At 48.8% G+C, this 20,017-nt stretch overlaps 1 protein-coding gene across 1 annotated transcript in view; it reads left to right on the top strand.

Annotated features, from left to right (window-relative positions):
• The window catches only part of LOC149461882 (uncharacterized), a 154,411-nt gene that overhangs the window by 64,577 nt on the left and 69,817 nt on the right, over positions 1-20,017 (top strand). The gene's annotated exons all lie outside the window — the stretch shown is intronic.

Below are 20,017 nucleotides of genomic sequence, written 5' to 3'. Positions count from 1 at the left end.
GTTTGGCAGTGTACAGGGGTCAGCAGGACACAGGATGGGAGGTCAGCAGAAGAGTGTAAAGTAATCAGTTGGGCAGTGTATAGGGGTCAGCAGGGCACAGGATGGGAGGTCAGCAGAAGAGTGTAAAGGAATCAGTTGGGCAGTGTACAGGGGTCAGCAGGGCACAGGATGGGAGGTCAGCAGAAGAGTGTAAAGGAATCAGATGGACAGTGTACAGGGGTCAGCAGGGCACAGGATGGGAGGTCTGCAGAAGAGTGTAAAGGAATCAGATGGACAGTGTACAGGGGTCAGCAGGGCACAGGATGGGAGGTCATTAGAATAGTGTAAATGAATAGTTGGGCAGTGTACAGGGGTCAGCAGGGCACAGGATGGGAGATCAGCAGAAGAGTGTAAAGGAATCAGTAGGGGAGTGTACAGGGGTCAGCAGGGCACAGGATGGGAGGTCAGCAGAAGAGTGTAAAGGAATCAGTTGGGCAGTGTACAGGGGTCAGCAGGGCACAGGATGGGAGGTCAGCAGAAGAGTGTAAAGGAATCAGTTGGCAGTGTAAAGGGATCAGCAGGGCACAGGATGGGAGGTCGTCAGAAGTGTAAAGGAATCGGTTGGGCAGTGTACAGGGGTCAGCAGGGCACAGGATGGGGGGTCAGCAGAAGAGTGTAAAGGAATCAGTTGGGCAGTGTACAGGGATCAGCAGGACACAGGATGGGATGTCAGCAGAAGAGTGTAAAGGAATCAGTTGGGCAGTGTACAGGGGTCAGCAGGGCACAGGATGGGAGGTCAGCAGAAGAGTGTAATGGAATCAGTTGGGCAGTGTACAGGGGTCAGCAGGGCACAGGATGGGAGGTCAGCAGAAGAGTGTAATGGAATCAGTTGGGCAGTGTACAGGGGTCAGCAAGGCACAGGATGGGAGGTCAGCAGAAGAGTGTAATGCAATCAGTTGGGCAGTGTACAGGGGTCAGCAGGGCACAGGATGAGAAGGTGGCAGGAGAGTGTAAAGTTATCGGTTGGATAGTGTACAGGGGTCAGCAGGGCACAGGATGGGGGGTCAGCAGAAGAGTGTAAAGGAATCAGTTGGGCAGTGTACAGGGGTCAGCAGGGCACAGGATGGGAGGTCAGCAGGAGAGTGTAAAGGAATAGTTGGGCAGTGTACAGGGGTCAGCAGGGCACAGCATGGGAGGTCAGCAGAAGTGTAAAGGAATCAGTTGGGCAGTGTACAGGGGTCAGCAGGGCACAGGATGGGAGGTCAGCAGAAGAGTGTAAAGGAATCAGTTGGGCAGTGTACAGGGGTCAGCATGGCACAGGATGGGAGGTCAGCAGAAGAGTGTAATGCAATCAGTTGGGCAGTGTACAGGGGTCAGCAGGGCACAGGATGAGAAGGTGGCAGGAGAGTGTAAAGTTATCGGTTGGATAGTGTACAGGGGTCAGCAGGGCACAGGATGGGGGGTCAGCAGAAGAGTGTAAAGGAATCAGTTGGGCAGTGTACAGGGGTCAGCAGGGCACAGGATGGGAGGTCAGCAGAAGAGTGTAAAGGAATTGGTTGGGCAGTGTACAGGGGTCAGCAGGGCACAGGATGGGAGGTCAGCAGAAGAGTGTAAATGAATCAGTTGGGCAGTGTAAAGGGGTCAGCAGAGCTCATGATGGGAGGTCAGCAGGAGAGTGTAAAGGAATCAGTTGGGCAGTGTACAGGGATCAACAGGGCACAGGATGGGAGGGCGGCAGAAGAGTGTAAAGGAATCAGTAGGGCAGTGTACAGGGGTCAGCAGGGTACAGGATGGGAGGTCAGCAGAAGAGTGTAAAGGAATCGGTTGAGCAGTGTACAGGGGTCAGCAGGGCACAGGATGGAAGATCAGCAGAAGAGTGTAAAGGAATCAGTAGGGCAGTGTACAGGGGTCAGCAGGGCACAGGATGGGAGGTCAGCAGAAGAGTGTAAAGGAATCAGTTGGATAGTGTACAGGGGTCAGCAGGGCACAGGATGGGAGGTCAGCAGAAGAGTGTAATGGAATCAGTTGGGCAGTGTACAGGGGTCAGCAGGGCACAGGATGGGAGGTCAGCAGAAGAGTGTAATGGAATCAGTTGGGCAGTGTACAGGGGTCAGCAGGGCACAGGATGAGAAGGTGGCAGGAGAGTGTAAAGGAATTGGTTGGATAGTGTACAGGGGTCAGCAGGGCACAGGATGGGAGGTCAGCAGAAGAGTGTAAATGAATAGTTCAGCAGTGTACAGGGGTCAGCAGGGCACAGGATGGGAGGTCAGCAGAAGAGTGTAAAGGAATCAGATGGGCAGTGTACAGGGGTCAGCAGGGCACAGGATGGGAGGTCAGCAGAAGAGTGTAAAGGAATCAGTTGGGCAGTGTACAGGGGTCAGCAGGGCACAGGATGGGAGGTCAGCAGAAGAGTGTAAAGGAATCAGTTGGGCAGTGTAAAGGGGTCAGCAGGGCACAGGATGGAAGGAAAGCAGAAGAGTGTAAAGGAATCAGTTGGGCATTGTTCACGGGTCAGCAGGGCACAGGATGGAAGGAAAGCAGAAGAGTGTAAAGGAATCAGTTGGGCAGTGTTCACGGGTCAGCAGGGCACAGGATGGGAGGTCAGCAGAAGAGTGTAAAGGAATCAGTTGGGCAGTGTACAGGGGTCAGCAGGGCACAGGATGGGAGTTCAGCATAACAGTGTAAAGGAATAAGTTGGGCAGTGTACAGGGGTCAGCAGGGCACAGGATTGGAGGTCAGCAGAAGAGTGTAAAGGAATCAGTTGGGCAGTGTAAAGGGGTCAGCAGGGCACAGGATGGGAGGTCGGCAGAAGTGTCAAGGAATCAGTTGGGCAGTGTACAGGGTTCAGCAGGGCACAGGATGGGAGGTCAGCAGAAGAGTGTAAAGGAATCAGTTGGGCAGTGTACAGGGGTCAGCAGGGCACAGGATGGGAGGTCAGCAGAAGAGTGTAAAGGAGTCAGTTGGGCAGTGTACAAGGGTCAGCAGGGCACAGGATGGGAGGTCAGCAGAAGAGTGTAAAGGAATCAGTTGGGCAGTGTACAAGGGTCAGCAGGGCACAGGATGGGAGGTCAGCAGAAGAGTGTAAAGGAATCGGTTGGATAGTGTACAGGGGTCAGCAGGGCACAGGATGGGAGGTCAGCAGAAGAGTGTAAAGGAATCAGTTGGGCAGTGTACAGGGGTCAGCAGGGCACAGGATGGAAGGTAAGCAGAAGAGTGTAAAGGAATCAGTTGGGCAGTGTTCACGGGTCAGCAGGGCACAGGATGGGAGGTCAGCAGAAGAGTGTAAAGGAATCAGTTGGGCAGTGTACAGCGGTCAGCAGGGCACAGGATGGGAGGTCAGCAGAACAGTGTAAAGGAATAAGTTGGGCAGTGTACAGGGGTCAGCAGGGCACAGGATGGGAGGTCAGCAGAAGAGTGTAAAGGAATCAGTTGGGCAGTGTACAAGGGTCAGCAGGGCACAGGATGGGAGGTCAGCAGAAGAGTGTAAAGGAATCAGTTGGGCAGTGTAAAGGGGTCAGCAGGGCACAGGATGGGAGGTCGGCAGAAGTGTAAAGGAATCAGTTGGGCAGTGTACAGGGGTCAGCAGGGCACAGGATGGGAGGTCAGCAGAAGAGTGTAAAGGAATCAGTTGGGCAGTGTACAGGGGTCAGCAAGGCACAGGATGGGAGGTCAGCAGAAGAGTGTAATGCAATCAGTTGGGCAGTGTACAGGGGTCAGCAGGGCACAGGATGAGAAGGTGGTAGGAGAGTGTAAAGTTATCGGTTGGATAGTGTACAGGGGTCAGCAGGGCACAGGATGGGGGGTCAGCAGAAGAGTGTAAAGGAATCAGTTGGGCAGTGTACAGGGGTCAGCAGGACACAGGATGGGAGGTCAGTAGAAGAGTGTAAAGGAATTGGTTGGGCAGTGTACAGGGGTCAGCAGGGCACAGGATGGGAGGTCAGCAGAAGAGTGTAAATGAATCAGTTGGGCAGTGTAAAGGGGTCAGCAGAGCTCATGATGGGAGGTCAGCAGGAGAGTGTAAAGGAATCAGTTGGGCAGTGTACAGGGATCAACAGGGCACAGGATGGGAGGGCGGCAGAAGAGTGTAAAGGAATCAGTAGGGCAGTGTACAGGGGTCAGCAGGGTACAGGATGGGAGGTCAGCAGAAGAGTGTAAAGGAATCGGTTGAGCAGTGTACAGGGGTCAGCAGGGCACAGGATGGAAGATCAGCAGAAGAGTGTAAAGGAATCAGTAGGGCAGTGTACAGGGGTCAGCAGGGCACAGGATGGGAGGTCAGCAGAAGAGTGTAAAGGAATCAGTTGGATAGTGTACAGGGGTCAGCAGGGCACAGGATGGGAGGTCAGCAGAAGAGTGTAAAGGAATCAGTTGGCAGTGTAAAGGGATCAGCAGGGCACTGGATGGGAGGTCGGCAGAAGTGTAAAGGAATCAGTTGGGCAGTGTACAGGGGTCAGCAGGGCACAGGATGGGGGGTCAGCAGAAGAGTGTAATGGAATCAGTTGGGCAGTGTACAGGGGTCAGCAGGGCACAGGATGGGAGGTCAGCAGAAGAGTGTAATGGAATCAGTTGGGCAGTGTACAGGGGTCAGCAGGGCACAGGATGAGAAGGTGGCAGGAGAGTGTAAAGGAATTGGTTGGATAGTGTACAGGGGTCAGCAGGGCACAGGATGGGAGGTCAGCAGAAGAGTGTAAATGAATAGTTCAGCAGTGTACAGGGGTCAGCAGGGCACAGGATGGGAGGTCAGCAGAAGAGTGTAAAGGAATCAGATGGGCAGTGTACAGGGGTCAGCAGGGCACAGGATGGGAGGTCAGCAGAAGAGTGTAAAGGAATCAGTTGGGCAGTGTACAGGGGTCAGCAGGGCACAGGATGGGAGGTCAGCAGAAGAGTGTAAAGGAATCAGTTGGGCAGTGTAAAGGGGTCAGCAGGGCACAGGATGGAAGGAAAGCAGAAGAGTGTAAAGGAATCAGTTGGGCATTGTTCACGGGTCAGCAGGGCACAGGATGGAAGGAAAGCAGAAGAGTGTAAAGGAATCAGTTGGGCAGTGTTCACGGGTCAGCAGGGCACAGGATGGGAGGTCAGCAGAAGAGTGTAAAGGAATCAGTTGGGCAGTGTACAGGGGTCAGCAGGGCACAGGATGGGAGTTCAGCATAACAGTGTAAAGGAATAAGTTGGGCAGTGTACAGGGGTCAGCAGGGCACAGGATGGGAGGTCAGCAGAAGAGTGTAAAGGAATCAGTTGGGCAGTGTAAAGGGGTCAGCAGGGCACAGAATGGGAGGTCGGCAGAAGTGTCAAGGAATCAGTTGGGCAGTGTACAGGGTTCAGCAGGGCACAGGATGGGAGGTCAGCAGAAGAGTGTAAAGGAATCAGTTGGGCAGTGTACAGGGGTCAGCAGGGCACAGGATGGGAGGTCAGCAGAAGAGTGTAAAGGAGTCAGTTGGGCAGTGTAAAGGGGTCAGCAGGGCACAGGATGGGAGGTCAGCAGAAGAGTGTAAAGGAATCAGTTGGGCAGTGTACAAGGGTCAGCAGGGCACAGGATGGGAGGTCAGCAGAAGAGTGTAAAGGAATCGGTTGGATAGTGTACAGGGGTCAGCAGGGCACAGGATGGGAGGTCAGCAGAAGAGTGTAAAGGAATCAGTTGGGCAGTGTACAGGGGTCAGCAGGGCACAGGATGGAAGGTAAGCAGAAGAGTGTAAAGGAATCAGTTGGGCAGTGTTCACGGGTCAGCAGGGCACAGGATGGGAGGTCAGCAGAAGAGTGTAAAGGAATCAGTTGGGCAGTGTACAGCGGTCAGCAGGGCACAGGATGGGAGGTCAGCAGAACAGTGTAAAGGAATAAGTTGGGCAGTGTACAGGGGTCAGCAGGGCACAGGATGGGAGGTCAGCAGAAGAGTGTAAAGGAATCAGTTGGGCAGTGTACAAGGGTCAGCAGGGCACAGGATGGGAGGTCAGCAGAAGAGTGTAAAGGAATCAGTTGGGCAGTGTAAAGGGGTCAGCAGGGCACAGGATGGGAGGTCGGCAGAAGTGTAAAGGAATCAGTTCGGCAGTGTACAGGGGTCAGCAGGGCACAGGATGGGAGGTCAGCAGAAGAGTGTAAAGGAATCAGTTGGGCAGTGTACAGGGGTCAGCAGGGCACAGGATGGGAGGTCAGCAGAAGAGTGTAAAGGAGTCAGTTGGGCAGTGTACAGGGGTCAGCAGGGCACAGGATGGGAGGTCAGCAGAAGAGTGTAAAGGAACCAGTTGGGCAGTGTACAGGGGTCAGCAGGGCACAGGATGGGAGGTCAGCAGAAGAGTGTAAAGGAACCAGTTGGGCAGTGTACAGGGGTCAGCGGGGTACAGGATGGGAGGTCAGCAGAAGAGTGTAAAGGAATCAGTTGGGCAGTGTAAAGGGGTCAGCAGGGCACAGGATGGGAGGTCGGCAGAAGTGTAAAGGAATCAGTTGGGCAGTGTACAGGGGTCAGCAGGGCACAGAATGGGAGGTCAGCAGAAGTGTGTAAAGGAATCAGTTGGGCAGTGTACAGGGGTCAGCAGGGCACAGCATGGAAGGTCAGCAGAAGAGTGTAAAGGAGTCAGTTGGGCAGTGTACAGGGGTCAGCAGGGCACAGGATGGGAGGTCAGCAGAAGAGTGTAAAGGAACCAGTTGGGCAGTGTACAGGGGTCAGCAGGGCACAGGATGGGAGGTCAGCAGAAGAGTGTAAAGGAACCAGTTGGGCAGTGTACAGGGTTCAGCGGGGTACAGGATGGGAGGTAAGCAGAAGAGTGTAAAGGAATCGGTTGAGCAGTGTACAGGGGTCAGCAGGGCACAGGATGGGAGGTCAGCAGAAGAGTGTAAAGGAATAGGTTGGGCAGTGTACAGGGGTCAGCAGGGCACAGGATGGGAGATCAGCAGAAGAGTGTAAAGGAATCAGTAGGGGAGTGTACAGGGGTCAGCAGGGCACAGGATGGGAGGTCAGCAGAAGAGTGTAAAGGAATCAGTTGGGCAGTGTACAGGGGTCAGCAGGGCACAGGATGGGAGGTCAGCAGAAGAGTGTAAAGGAATCAGTTGGCAGTGTAAAGGGATCAGCAGGGCACAGGATGGGAGGTCATTAGAATAGTGTAAATGAATAGTTGGGCAGTGTACAGGGGTCAGCAGGGCACAGGATGGGAGATCAGCAGAAGAGTGTAAAGGAATCAGTAGGGGCGTGTACAGGGGTCAGCAGGGCACAGGATGGGAGGTCAGCAGAAGAGTGTAAAGGAATCAGTTGGGCAGTGTACAGGGGTCAGCAGGGCACAGGATGGGAGGTCAGCAGAAGAGTGTAAAGGAATCAGTTGGCAGTGTAAAGGGATCAGCAGGGCACAGGATGGGAGGTCGGCAGAAGTGTAAAGGAATAGTTGGGCAGTGTACAGGGGTCAGCAGGACACAGGATGGGAGGTCAGCAGAAGAGTGTAAAGGAACCAGTTGGGCAGTGTACAGGGGTCAGCAGGGCACAGGATGGGAGGTCAGCAGAAGAGTGTAAAGGAATCGGTTGGATAGTGTACAGGGGTCAGCAGGGCACAGCATGGGCGGTCAGCAGAAGAGTGTAAAGGAATCAGTTGGGCAGTGTACAGGGGTCAGCAGGGCACAGGATGGGAGGTCAGCAGAAGAGTGTAAAGGAATCGGTTGGATAGTGTACAGGGGTCAGCAGGGCACAGAATGGGAGGTAAGCAGAAGAGTGTAAAGGAATCAGTTTGGCAGTGTACAGGGGTCAGCAGGGCACAGGATGGGAGGTCAGCAGAAGAGTGTAAAGTAATCAGTTGGGCAGTGTATAGGGGTCAGCAGGGCACAGGATGGGAGGTCAGCAGAAGAGTGTAAAGGAATCAGTTGGGCAGTGTACAGGGGTCAGCAGGGCACAGGATGGGAGGTCAGCAGAAGAGTGTAAAGGAATCAGATGGACAGTGTACAGGGGCCATCAGGACACAGGATAGGAGGTCAGCAGAAGATGTTATGTTCTATTTACACCCAGTAACCCACCCGTTATGGCCTTCCTCTTCCTCCATAGTCACGTCCGTCCTCTTCCTCCATAGTCATGTCTGTCCTCTTCCTCCATAGTCATGTCTGTCCTCTTCCTCCATAGTCACGTCCGTCCTCTTCCTCCATAGTCATGTCCATCCTCTTCCTCCATAGTCACGTCCGTCCTCTTCCTCCATAGTCACTGTGACGTCTTTTATCTCCAGCAGATGATGATACACACATATATAGTGTGGGAACCCAGATGAACCCCTTCAGGGGCAGAACATTCCCCCACTTCCGGGGCCGGAACATTCTCCTCATTGTGGAGATAAATTCTAGTAATATGGTCCTCTAAACAAACAGCACTGACAATAAATAGACAAGACAAGGACCATCCTGACCATACATGGCCTACAAAGGGCAATGATGACACTACACAGGCAGCCAATGGGCAATCATTACACTATGCAGCCAACACAATGATGGAGTGCCGGGGTCAGGAGTATGGAGCATAGAGCCCCTTACATTGCTGCTCAGGAGAGGAAAACATTCCCCAGCCGGCCATGAAGAATATGTTCCATCATTGGTGTCAGAGGGAGGGAAATACTGAGGGGTCTGAGGGAAGTAGAGGAGCTGAGGGGTCTCTCAGGGGTTACTGAGGATGAGGGACTTTAGGTCCTTTAAGGGGTAGTGGAGCTCAAGGGCTTTGAGGGGGTAGAGTAGCTGAAGGAATCTGGTTTGATAGTGTTGGTGGGGAGCAGAGCTCTGAGGGAAGAGAAGGTTGTCAGGCTTAGGGGGACTCTGAGGTAGGGAGGGGGGCTCTTGGTGATTGCTCTCCCACCTGCATTTACTTTCCAGACCTGCTTACAGAACTCCTACCAGGAAAGGAAGACAACCTTCACCGGTCATGTGGAATTAAGGAGGGCAGTCTTTCCCCCTTTGGTGGACACCTGTTCCTACAGGAGGTCTGTTGGTGCATTATCAACTAAAAAGTAGTCAGGGGTCAGTGCTATACATCTTCAGGAGACACTCCAATACCTCCCATGACACAGGCTCTGGCAGTGCCCGGTGCTGGAATTCAGAGCCCCAGGAACCCACCACCACTCTGTACAATGTCCTGGATGCTACAGTATATTTGGCAACAAAGAGAACTAACCATGGCTCTAACCCCTTCCTTATGTTGTTCTCCTCCTACCCACAATGGGCTGTCATTGGAGAGAAGAGAACAGACTCCTCCCCCAAAGCTCTCTACTACACCAGCACCATCCTCCTGCTATCCAATCCCTTCTCTTATTGCAGAGAGTGACAGTGACATCACTCCTGTCAGTCAGCAGGCTGCTGGAGATTGGAGCCTTGCAGCTGGAGTTCTGGCTATCAAAGTCAGCAACTCTGGGTAAAAGTCATCAAGTTCCCCTTCCTGGACATCATGATAAGCTGACATTGATCTCACAGCACTGCCTCAGAGCAAACAAGTCATAGGAAGGATCAGATTTATCATTCCTTGTCTGCAGATCTAAAACTCATCAAAACCAGTTCAGAGACCAAACAAACCCAACAGAGAAAAGGGGATTTCTGATGCAGCAGGTCAAGATTGTCCCAGGACCTCCAAGATGTAGCAAATACTAAACAGTTCAAATGAAATATCTTCCCATGGGGGGGGGGGGTAGTTCTTCAATGTCCAGCAACCCTCCTATTCCCCCCTCACATCCTATTATTGTGTGACCAATACCATCCAAATCATTCTTACTTTCATTTCCCAAAGTTATCCGTCTACAAGGAGACCTGTATAGATCACATGATGGCACCAATGAGGATTGAGGAGGACCGGAGTCACATGACTGAGAAGATACTAAACCTCACCCTGGAGATCATCTACCTGCTGACCGGAGAGGTGAGGAGGATTCTGGGAGGTCACATGACATCACTCTCATCTCTATTAATAAAACACAGACCTGACCGGAGAGGTGAGGAGGATTCTGGGAGGTCACATGACATCACTCTTATCTCTGTTAATAAAACACAGACCTGACCGGAGAGGTGAGGAGGATTCTGGGAGTCTAACATGATATTCCTATTGGATCCCCAATACAGAGATTTCCTCTTCTGAAGTCAGGTGATCATATGACCATCACAGTGCCTCCATGTGACTCCCTAAACCCTGAGAGACACAACATGCAGAAGATTCTAGAAGTCACCAAGAAGATGATGGAGCTGCTGACAGGAGAGGTGAGCGGTGCCGGGAATTCTGGGACATTCTCCAGTAACAGACAAGGGATGTGTCTGGATGGTGACTGTATCATTGTGTGTGTCAGGTTCCTATAAGGTGTCAGGGTGTCACTGTCTATTTCTCCATGGAGGAGTGGGAGTATTTAGAAGGACACAAGGATCTCTACAAGGACGTCATGATGGACAATCAGCCGCCCCTCACATCACCGGGTAAGAGGAGACTTTATTGTAAAGGAGAGAGCAGTACGGAGGATCCACCTAGATCCCCCATCATCTGATAAACACATAGAAACAATGGATTCAGTCAGTGTGTGTGTTTCCTACAGATGGATCCAGTCATGGGAACCCACCAGAGAGATGTCCCCGTCCTCTGTATTCCCGGGATTCCACACAGGAAGGTCACACCATCCCTCACCATCATCAGGTAGATGATGACAATTATTGGTAGTTGTGATTTATACACAGCATGTTTGTTACAATGAATGTTTTATTATATCTTTCAGAGTGGAATCCTCGGGGATGATAATATTGATGTTAAAGAAGAGTATAAAGAGGAGGATGAGGAGTATGGAGTGATGGAGGAGTTTTCAGAAGGACACAAGGATATGATGGAGCCACCTAATACCAGGAACCCACCAGAGAGATGTCCCCGTCCTCTGTATTCCCGGGATTCCACACAGGAAGGTCACACCATCCCTCACTATTACAAGGTTGGTGGGATGGAGCATCTAGAACATGGATTCATAGACACAATGTGTGGATATTTTTATGTGAGCTGATATTTTACAGATGATATTTTCTCTCATTTCCTTGATTTAGAGTGGAGATCCAATCGATATAGAATTTGAGGTGAAAGCAGAAGAAGAAGAGGCGTATGTGAGGGATGATCAGCAGTCTATGGAGGAGGATGGAATAACGGGGACATTTATAGAGGAGGACACTCCTACAGAGATCAGCACAGGTGGGTCATGAACACTAAATCCATTCCTCCACCCATACTGCTCACTGATTGGTCCAGAGTAGGGCGGGGACTGGGTGATATCAGCCTGTAATCCCCTGGTCACTTTCCTGAGCTGTGTTCCCCGTCCTGTATTCCTGGATTTCTCTCGGATTATCTTCCTTCTCTGTGCTGCAGACACAATTTATGTATCTAGACTGGATTTATGGAGGTTCTGGGGTTCAGCCGGCAGCAAAATGTTGATTTTTACTCTAAGCATTGCATAATGTAGGCACCCAGGACATGTGACTGGGGTCTCCTGCCTTGTGCCTGACTCCTCCAGGGGACCTTCTCTGTTATCTGCTGGCTGTGCCGGGTGGAGGGATATGTCTGTAGTGTCTCAGACCCAAGTCACTGAGTGCAGTCTCAGGAGATGGGAGGCAGCGGTGTGGGACCTACATAGTTACATAGTTAGTCTGGCTGAAAAAAGACATCCATCTAGTTGTACCATTAAAAATAAAAGTTATAATCCGACACCCACAGCTGATCCACCAGAAGGCAAAAACCCAGCAAAGCGCGATCCAATCTGCTCCTGCAGGGGAAAAAATTCCTTCCTGATCCCCCTGAGAGGCAATCGGATATTCCCTGGATCAACTTTCCCTATAAATGTTATATCCAGTTATATTCTGTGTATCCAAGAAAGAATCCAGGACTTTCCTACAGCAATCCCCCCCTTATGTATTATACATGGAGATCATATCCCCCCCTTATGTATTATACATGGAGATCATATCCCCCTTATGTATTATACATGGAGATCATATCCCCCCCCTTATGTATTATACATGGAGATCATATCCCCCCCTATGTATTATACATGGAGATCATATCCCCCCTTATGTATTATACATGGAGATCATATCCCCCCCCCCTTATGTATTATACATGGAGATCATATCCCCCTTATGTATTATACATGGTGATCATATCCCCCTTATGTATTATACATGGAGATCATATCCCCCTTATGTATTATACATGGAGATCATATCCCCCCTTATGTATTATACATGGAGATCATATCCCCCCTTATGTATTATACATGGAGATCATATCCCCCTTATATATTATACATGGAGATCATATCCCCCCTTATGTATTATACATGGAGATCATATCCCCACCCCTTATATATTATACATGGAGATCATATCCCCCCTTATGTATTATACATGGAGATCATATCCCCCTTATGTATTATACATGGAGATCATATCCCCCTTATGTATTATACATGGAGATCATATCCCCCTTATGTATTATACATGGAGATCATATCCCCCCCCTATGTATTATACATGGAGATCATATCCCCCCCTTATGTATTATACATGGAGATCATATCCCCCTTATGTATTATACAGGGAGATCATATCCCCCTTATGTATTATACATGGTGATCATATCCCCCCTTATGTATTATACATGGAGATCATATCCCCCCCTTATGTATTATACATGGAGATCATATCCCCCCTTATGTATTATACATGGAGATCATATCCCCCCTTATGTATTATACACGGAGATCATATCCCCCTTATGTATTATACATAGTAATCATATCCCCCCCTTATGTATTATACATGGAGATCATATCCCCCTTATGTATTATACATGGAGATCATATCCCCCTTATGTATTATACATGAAGGTCATATCCCCCCTTATGTATTATACATGGAGATCATATCCCCCCTTATGTATTATACATGGTGATCATATCCCCCTTATGTATTATACATGGAGATCATATCCCCCCTTATGTATTATACATGGTGATCATATCCCCCCTTATGTATTATACATGGAGATCATATCCCCCCTTATGTATTATACATGGTGATCATATCCCCCTTATGTATTATACATGGTGATCATATCCCCCCTTATGTATTATACATGGAGATCATATCCCCCCCTTATGTATTATACATGGAGATCATATCCCCCCTTATGTAATATACATGGAGATCATATCCCCCTTATGTATTATACATGGAGATCATATCCCCCTTATGTATTATACATGGAGATCATATCCACCCTTATGTATTATACATGGAGATCATATCCCTCCCTTATGTATTATACATGGAGATCATATCCCCCCCCCTTATGTATTATACATGGAGATCATATCCCCCCCCCTTATGTATTATACATGGAGATCATATCCCCCCTTATGTATTATACATGGAGATCATATCCCCCCTTATGTATTATACATGGAGATCATATCCCCCTTATGTATTATACATGGAGATCATATCCCCCCTTATGTATTATACATGGAGATCATATCCCCCCCCCCTTATGTATTATACATGGAGATCATATCCCCCCCCCCTTATGTATTATACATGGAGATCATATCCCCCCTTATGTATTATACATGGAGATCACATCCCCCCTTATGTATTATACATGGTGATCATATCCCCCCTTATGTATTATACATGGAGATCATATCCCCCCTTATGTATTATACATGGATATCATATCCTCCCCTTATGTATTATACATGGAGATCATATCCCCCTTATGTATTATACATGGTGATCATATCCCCCTTATGTATTATACATGGAGATCATATCCCCCTTATGTATTATACATGGAGATCATATCCCCCCTTATGTATTATACATGGAGATCATATCCCCCCTTATATATTATACATGGAGATCATATCCCCCCCTTATGTATTATACATGGAGATCATATCCCCCCTTATGTATTATACATGGAGATCATATCCCCCCCTTATGTATTATACATGGAGATCATATCCCCCTTATGTATTATACATGGAGATCATATCCCCCCTTATGTATTATACATGGAGATCATATCCCCCCTTATGTATTATACATGGAGATCATATCCCCCCTTATGTATTATACATGGAGATCATATCCCCCCTTATGTATTATACATGGAGATCATATCCCCCCTTATGTATTATACATGGAGATCATATCCCCCCCTTATGTATTATACATGGAGATCATATCCCCCCTTATGTATTATACATGGAGATCATATCCCCCCTTATGTATTATACATGGAGATCATATCCCCCTTATGTATTATACATGGAGATCATATCCCCCCTTATGTATTATACATGGAGATCATATCCCCCCTTATGTATTATACATGGAGATCATATCCCCCCTTATGTATTATACATGGAGATCATATCCCCCCTTATGTATTATACATGGAGATCATATCCCCCCCTTAATCTCCTCTTTTCAGTAGAGAATACATTCAGTTCCTCTAATTTCTCCTCATAGCTGATCTCCTCCATGCCTCGTATCCGTTTGGTTGCCCTTCTCTGTACTTCCTCCAGTTCCCCAATGTTCTTTTTGTGAATTGGAGCCCAAAACTGAACTGCATATTCCATATGAGGTATTACTAATGATTTGTACCGGGGGGAGGGGGGGTGATATCTCTCTCTCTGGAGTCTATACCTCTCCTAATACAAGAGAGGATTTTTCTCGCTTTAGAACCCGCAGCTTTTCATTGCTGCCATTATTAAGCTTGTGATCTACTAGAACCCCCAGATCCTTCTGCACCATTGACCCATCCAGATCCTTCTCCACCACTGACCCCTACCCCTCCAGATCCTTCTCCACAATTGCCCCCCAGATCCTTCTCCACCATTGACCCTCCCAGATCCTTCTACACCATGGACCCCCCCAGATCCTTCTCCACCACTGACCCCTACCCCTCCAGATCCTTCTCCACAATTGCCCCCCAGATCCTTCTCCACCATTGACCCTCCCAGATCCTTTTCCACCATTGACCCCCCATCTTTCTCCACCATTGTCCCCCAGATCCTTCTCCACCATTGACCCCAACAGATCCTGCTCCACCATTGACTCCTCCAGGTCCTTCTCCACCATTGACCCCCCCAGATCCTTCTCCACCATTGACCCCCCCCAGATAGTTCTCCACCATTGACTCCCCCCAGTTGTACCCCCCTAGTATGTATGATGCATATTCTTAGCCCCCCCAAGTGCAAAACCTTACATTTATCAACATTAAATCTCATTGGCCCCATAGCCCCCCAATTACACAGAGCATTGAGGTCGGCTTGTAAGTTGGAGACATCCTGTAAGGACGTTATTCCCCGGCACAGCTTGGTGTCATCTGCAAAGACTGGAATGGGATTTATAATCTCACACCCCATATTGTTTATATATATATTAATAAGTAAGGGGCCCAACACTGATCCCTGGGGTACCCCACTAATAACACTGAACCCTTGGGGTACCCCACTAATAACACTGAACCCTGGGGTACCCCACTAATAACACTGAACCCTTGGGGTACCCCACTAATAACACTGAACCTTGGGGTACCCCACTAAAAACACTGAACACTGGGGTACCCCACTAATAACACTGAACCTTGGGGTACCCCACTAATAACACTGAATCCTGGGGTACACCACTAATAACACTGAACCTTGGGGTACCCCACTAATAACACTGAACCCTTGGGGTACCCCACTAATAACACTGAACCCTGGAGTACCCCACTAATAACACTGAACCTTGGGGTACACCACTAATAACACTGAACCCTTGGGGTACCCCACTAATAACACTGAACCTTGGGTTACCCCACTAATACTGAACCTTGGGGTACCCCACTAAAAACACTGAACGCTGGGGTACCCCACTAATAACACTGAACCTTGGGAAACCCCACTAATAACACTGAACCTTGGGGAACCCCACTAATAACACTCAACCCTGGGGAACCCCACTAATAACACTGAACCATAGGGTACCTCAATAATAACACTGAACCCTGGGGTACCCCATTAATAACACTGACCCTTGGGGTACCCCACTAATAACACTGAACCATAGGGTACCCCACTAATAACACTGAACCTTGGGGTACCCCACTAATCCCACTGAACCTTGAGGTACCCCACTAATAACACTGAACCTTGGGGTACCCCACTAATAACACTAAACCTTGGGGTACCCCACTAATAACACTAAACCTTGGGGTACACTACTAATACACTAATAACACTGAACCTTGCAATACCCCACTAATAACATTGAACCTTGGGGTACACCAATGTTGACACTGAACTTTGGGGTACCCCACTAATAACACTGAACCTTGGGGTACCCCACTAATAACATTGAACTTTTGGGTACTCCACTGACACCCCCAGACCATTCAGAGTATGAATCATTAACCACTACTCTCTGAATATGATCTTTCAGCCAGTTTTCTATCCATTTACATTCAGATTTTTCCACCCCATTAGCCGTGTGTGGGGAACTGTGTCCAAGTATACCACGTCCACCGCCACCCCTCTGTCCAAGTATACCACGTCCACCGCCACCCCTCTGTCCAAGTATACCACGTCCACCGCCACCCCTCTGTCCAAGTATACCACGTCCACCGCCACCCCTCTGTCCAAGTATACCACGTCCACCGCCACCCCTCTGTCCAAGTATACCACGTCCACCGCCACCCCTCCGTCTAAGTATACCACATCCACCGCCATCCCTCTGTCCAAGTATACCATGTTCACATACACCCCTCTGTCCAAGTATACCACGTCCACTGCCACCCCTTTGTCCAAGTATACCACGTCCACCGCCACCCCTCTGTCTAAGTGTACCACCCCCCCCACCCCCCCTCTGTCCAAGTATACCACGTCCACTGCCACCCCTCTGTCCAAGTATACTGCATCCACAGCTACCCATCTGTCCAAGTATACCATGTCCACCTCCACCCATTTGTCGAAGTATACCACATCCACCGCTACCCCTTGTCCAAGTATACCGTCATCCACAGCCACTCCTCTGTCAAAGTATACCACACCCTCCACCACCCCCCTGTCCAATTATACCACATCCACCACCACCCCTCTGTCTAAGTATAGCGCGTCCACAGCCACCCCTCTGTCCAAGTATAGAGCATCCACAGCCACCCCTTTGTCCAAGTATACCACATCCACCGCTACCCCTCTCTCTAAGTGTAACACACCCCCCACCACCCCTCTGTCCAAGTATACCACGTTCACAGCCACCCCTCTGTCCAAGTATACCGCGTCTACCGCCACCCCTTTGTCCAAGTATACCACACCCCCCACCACCCCTCTGTCCAAGTATACCACGTCCACAGCCACCCCTCTGTACAAGTATACCACGTCCACTGCCAATCCTCTGTCCAAGTTTACCACGTCCACCGCCACCCTTTTGTCCACATATACTGCATCCACAGCCACCCCTCTGTCCAAGTATGCCACGTCCACCACCACCCCTTTGTCCAAGTATACTGCATCCTCCACCACCCCTCTGTCCAAGTATACCACGTTCACCGGGAATAATAGTATATAGTAAGCGCTCATATACAATGCAAAGCAGCTGAACATATAGGAAAACACATAAAAGTCCCAAAATACATAAATAAAAGAAATGCAGCGCTCATTTCTTTTATTTACTTTTATTTATACCACGTTCACCGCCACCCCTCTGTCCAAGTATACCACGGTCACCGCCATCCCTCTATCCAAGTATACCACGTCCTCCGCCATCCCTCTATCCAAGTATACCATGTTCACCTCCACCCCTCTGTTCAAGTATACCATGTCTACAGCCACTCCTCTCTCCAATTATAACATGTCCACCACCACCCCTCTGTCCAAGTATACCTTGTCCACAGCCACCCCTTTGTCCAAGTATACCACGTCGACAGTCACCCCTCTGTCCAAGTATATCACATCCACAGTCACCCCTCTGTCCAAGTATACCACGTCCACCGCCACCCCTCTGTCCTAGTATACCATGTCCACCGCCACCCCTCTGTCCAAGTATACCACGTCCACCGCCACCCCTCTGTCCAAGTATACCACGTTCACAACCACCCCTCTGTCCAAGTATACCACGTCCACCGTCACCCCTCTGTCCAAGTATACCACGTCCACCGCCACCCCTCTGTCCAAGTATACCACGTCCACCACCACCCCTCTGTCCAAGTATACCACATCCACAGCCATTCCTCTGTCCAAGTATACCACGTTCACAGCAACTCCTCTGTCCAAGTATACCACTTTCGCCGCCAATCCTCTGTCCAAGTATACCACATCCCCTGCCACCCCTCTGTCTAAGTATACCACGTCCACAGTCATCCCTCTGTCCACGTATATCACAGCCACCACCACCGCTCTGTCCAATGATTTGCTCACCTCCAACCTAACCTGTTTCAGGATGGTTTAATACCAGCTCACCTCTACATGTTGTCTACAGTAAACATTTAAGCTTCCACTGATTACAGAATACTAATACTGAGAGTCCTGACCCTGATACTATATAACTTGTACATTACATCCTCCTGACCCCTGCACTATATACTCTATGTTGTACATTACATCCTCCTGACCCCTGCACTATATACTCTATGTTGTACATTACATACTCCTGACCCCTGCACTATATACTCTGTTGTACATTACATCCTCCTGAGCCCTGCACTGTATACTCTATGTTGTACATTACATACTCCTGACCCCTGTAGGTGATCAAATACTTATTTACCACCATAATTTGCAAATAAATTCTTTCCAGATCAGCCAATGTGATTGTCTGGATTTGTTTTCTCATTTTGTCTCTCATAGTTGAGGTCTCCCTATGATGCCAATTACAGGCCTCTCTAATCTTTATAAGTGGGAGAACTTGCACAATTGGTGGCTGACTAAATACTTTTTTGCCCAACTATATACTTTATGTTGCACATTACATACTCCTGACCCCTGCACTATATACTCTATGTTGTACATTACATACTCCTGACCTCTGCACTATATACTCTATGTTGTACATTACATACTCCTGACCCCTGCACTATATACTCTATGTTGTACATGACATCCTCCTGACCCCTGCACTATATACTCTATGTTGTACATGACATCCTCCTGACCCCTGCACTATATACTCTATGTTGTACATTACATACTCCTGACCCCTGCACTATATACTCTGTGTTGTACATTACATACTCCTGACCCCTGCACTATATACTCTATGTTGTACATTACATCCTCCTGACCCCTGCACTATATACTCTATGTTGTACATTACATACTCCTGACCCCTGCACTATATACTCTATGTTGTACATTACATCCTCCTGACCCCTGCACTATATACTCTATGTTGTACATTACATCCTCCTGACCCCTGCACTATATACACTATATTGTACATTACATACTCCTGACCCCTGCACTATATACTCTGTGTTGTACGTTGCATACTCCTGACCCCTGCACTATATACTCTGTGTTGTACGTTGCATACTCCTGACCCCTGCACTATATACTCTGTGTTGTACTTTGCATACTCCTGACCCCTGCACTATATACTCTATGTTGTACATTACATACTCCTGACCCCTGCACTATATACTCCATGTTGTACATTACATACTCCTGACCCCTGCACTATATACTCTGTTGTACATTACATACTCCTGACCCCTGCACTATATACTCTATGTTGTACATTACATACTCCTGACCCCTGAACTATATACTCTGTGTTGTACATTACATACTCCTGACCCCTGCACTATATACTGTATGTTGTACATTACATACTCCTGATCCCTGCACTATATACTCTATGTTGTACATTACATACTCCTGACCCCTGCACTATATACTCTATGTTGTACATTACATACTCCTGACCCCTGCACTATATACTCTATGTTGTACATTCCATAGTCCTGACTTCTGCTCTCCCCCTCCCCCTACTGCTATATATACACATAATATGGATTCTCTTTTGTTACACTTATTTC

The sequence above is a fragment of the Staurois parvus genome, unplaced genomic scaffold (assembly GCF_062004578.1).
Source record: "Staurois parvus isolate SC_StPar_1 unplaced genomic scaffold, SC_StPar_1.0 ptg000191l, whole genome shotgun sequence".
Lineage (NCBI taxonomy): Eukaryota > Metazoa > Chordata > Amphibia > Anura > Ranidae > Staurois > Staurois parvus.
Note: the sequence above shows the minus strand (reverse complement) of the source record. Positions and strands in the feature narration are given on the sequence as shown.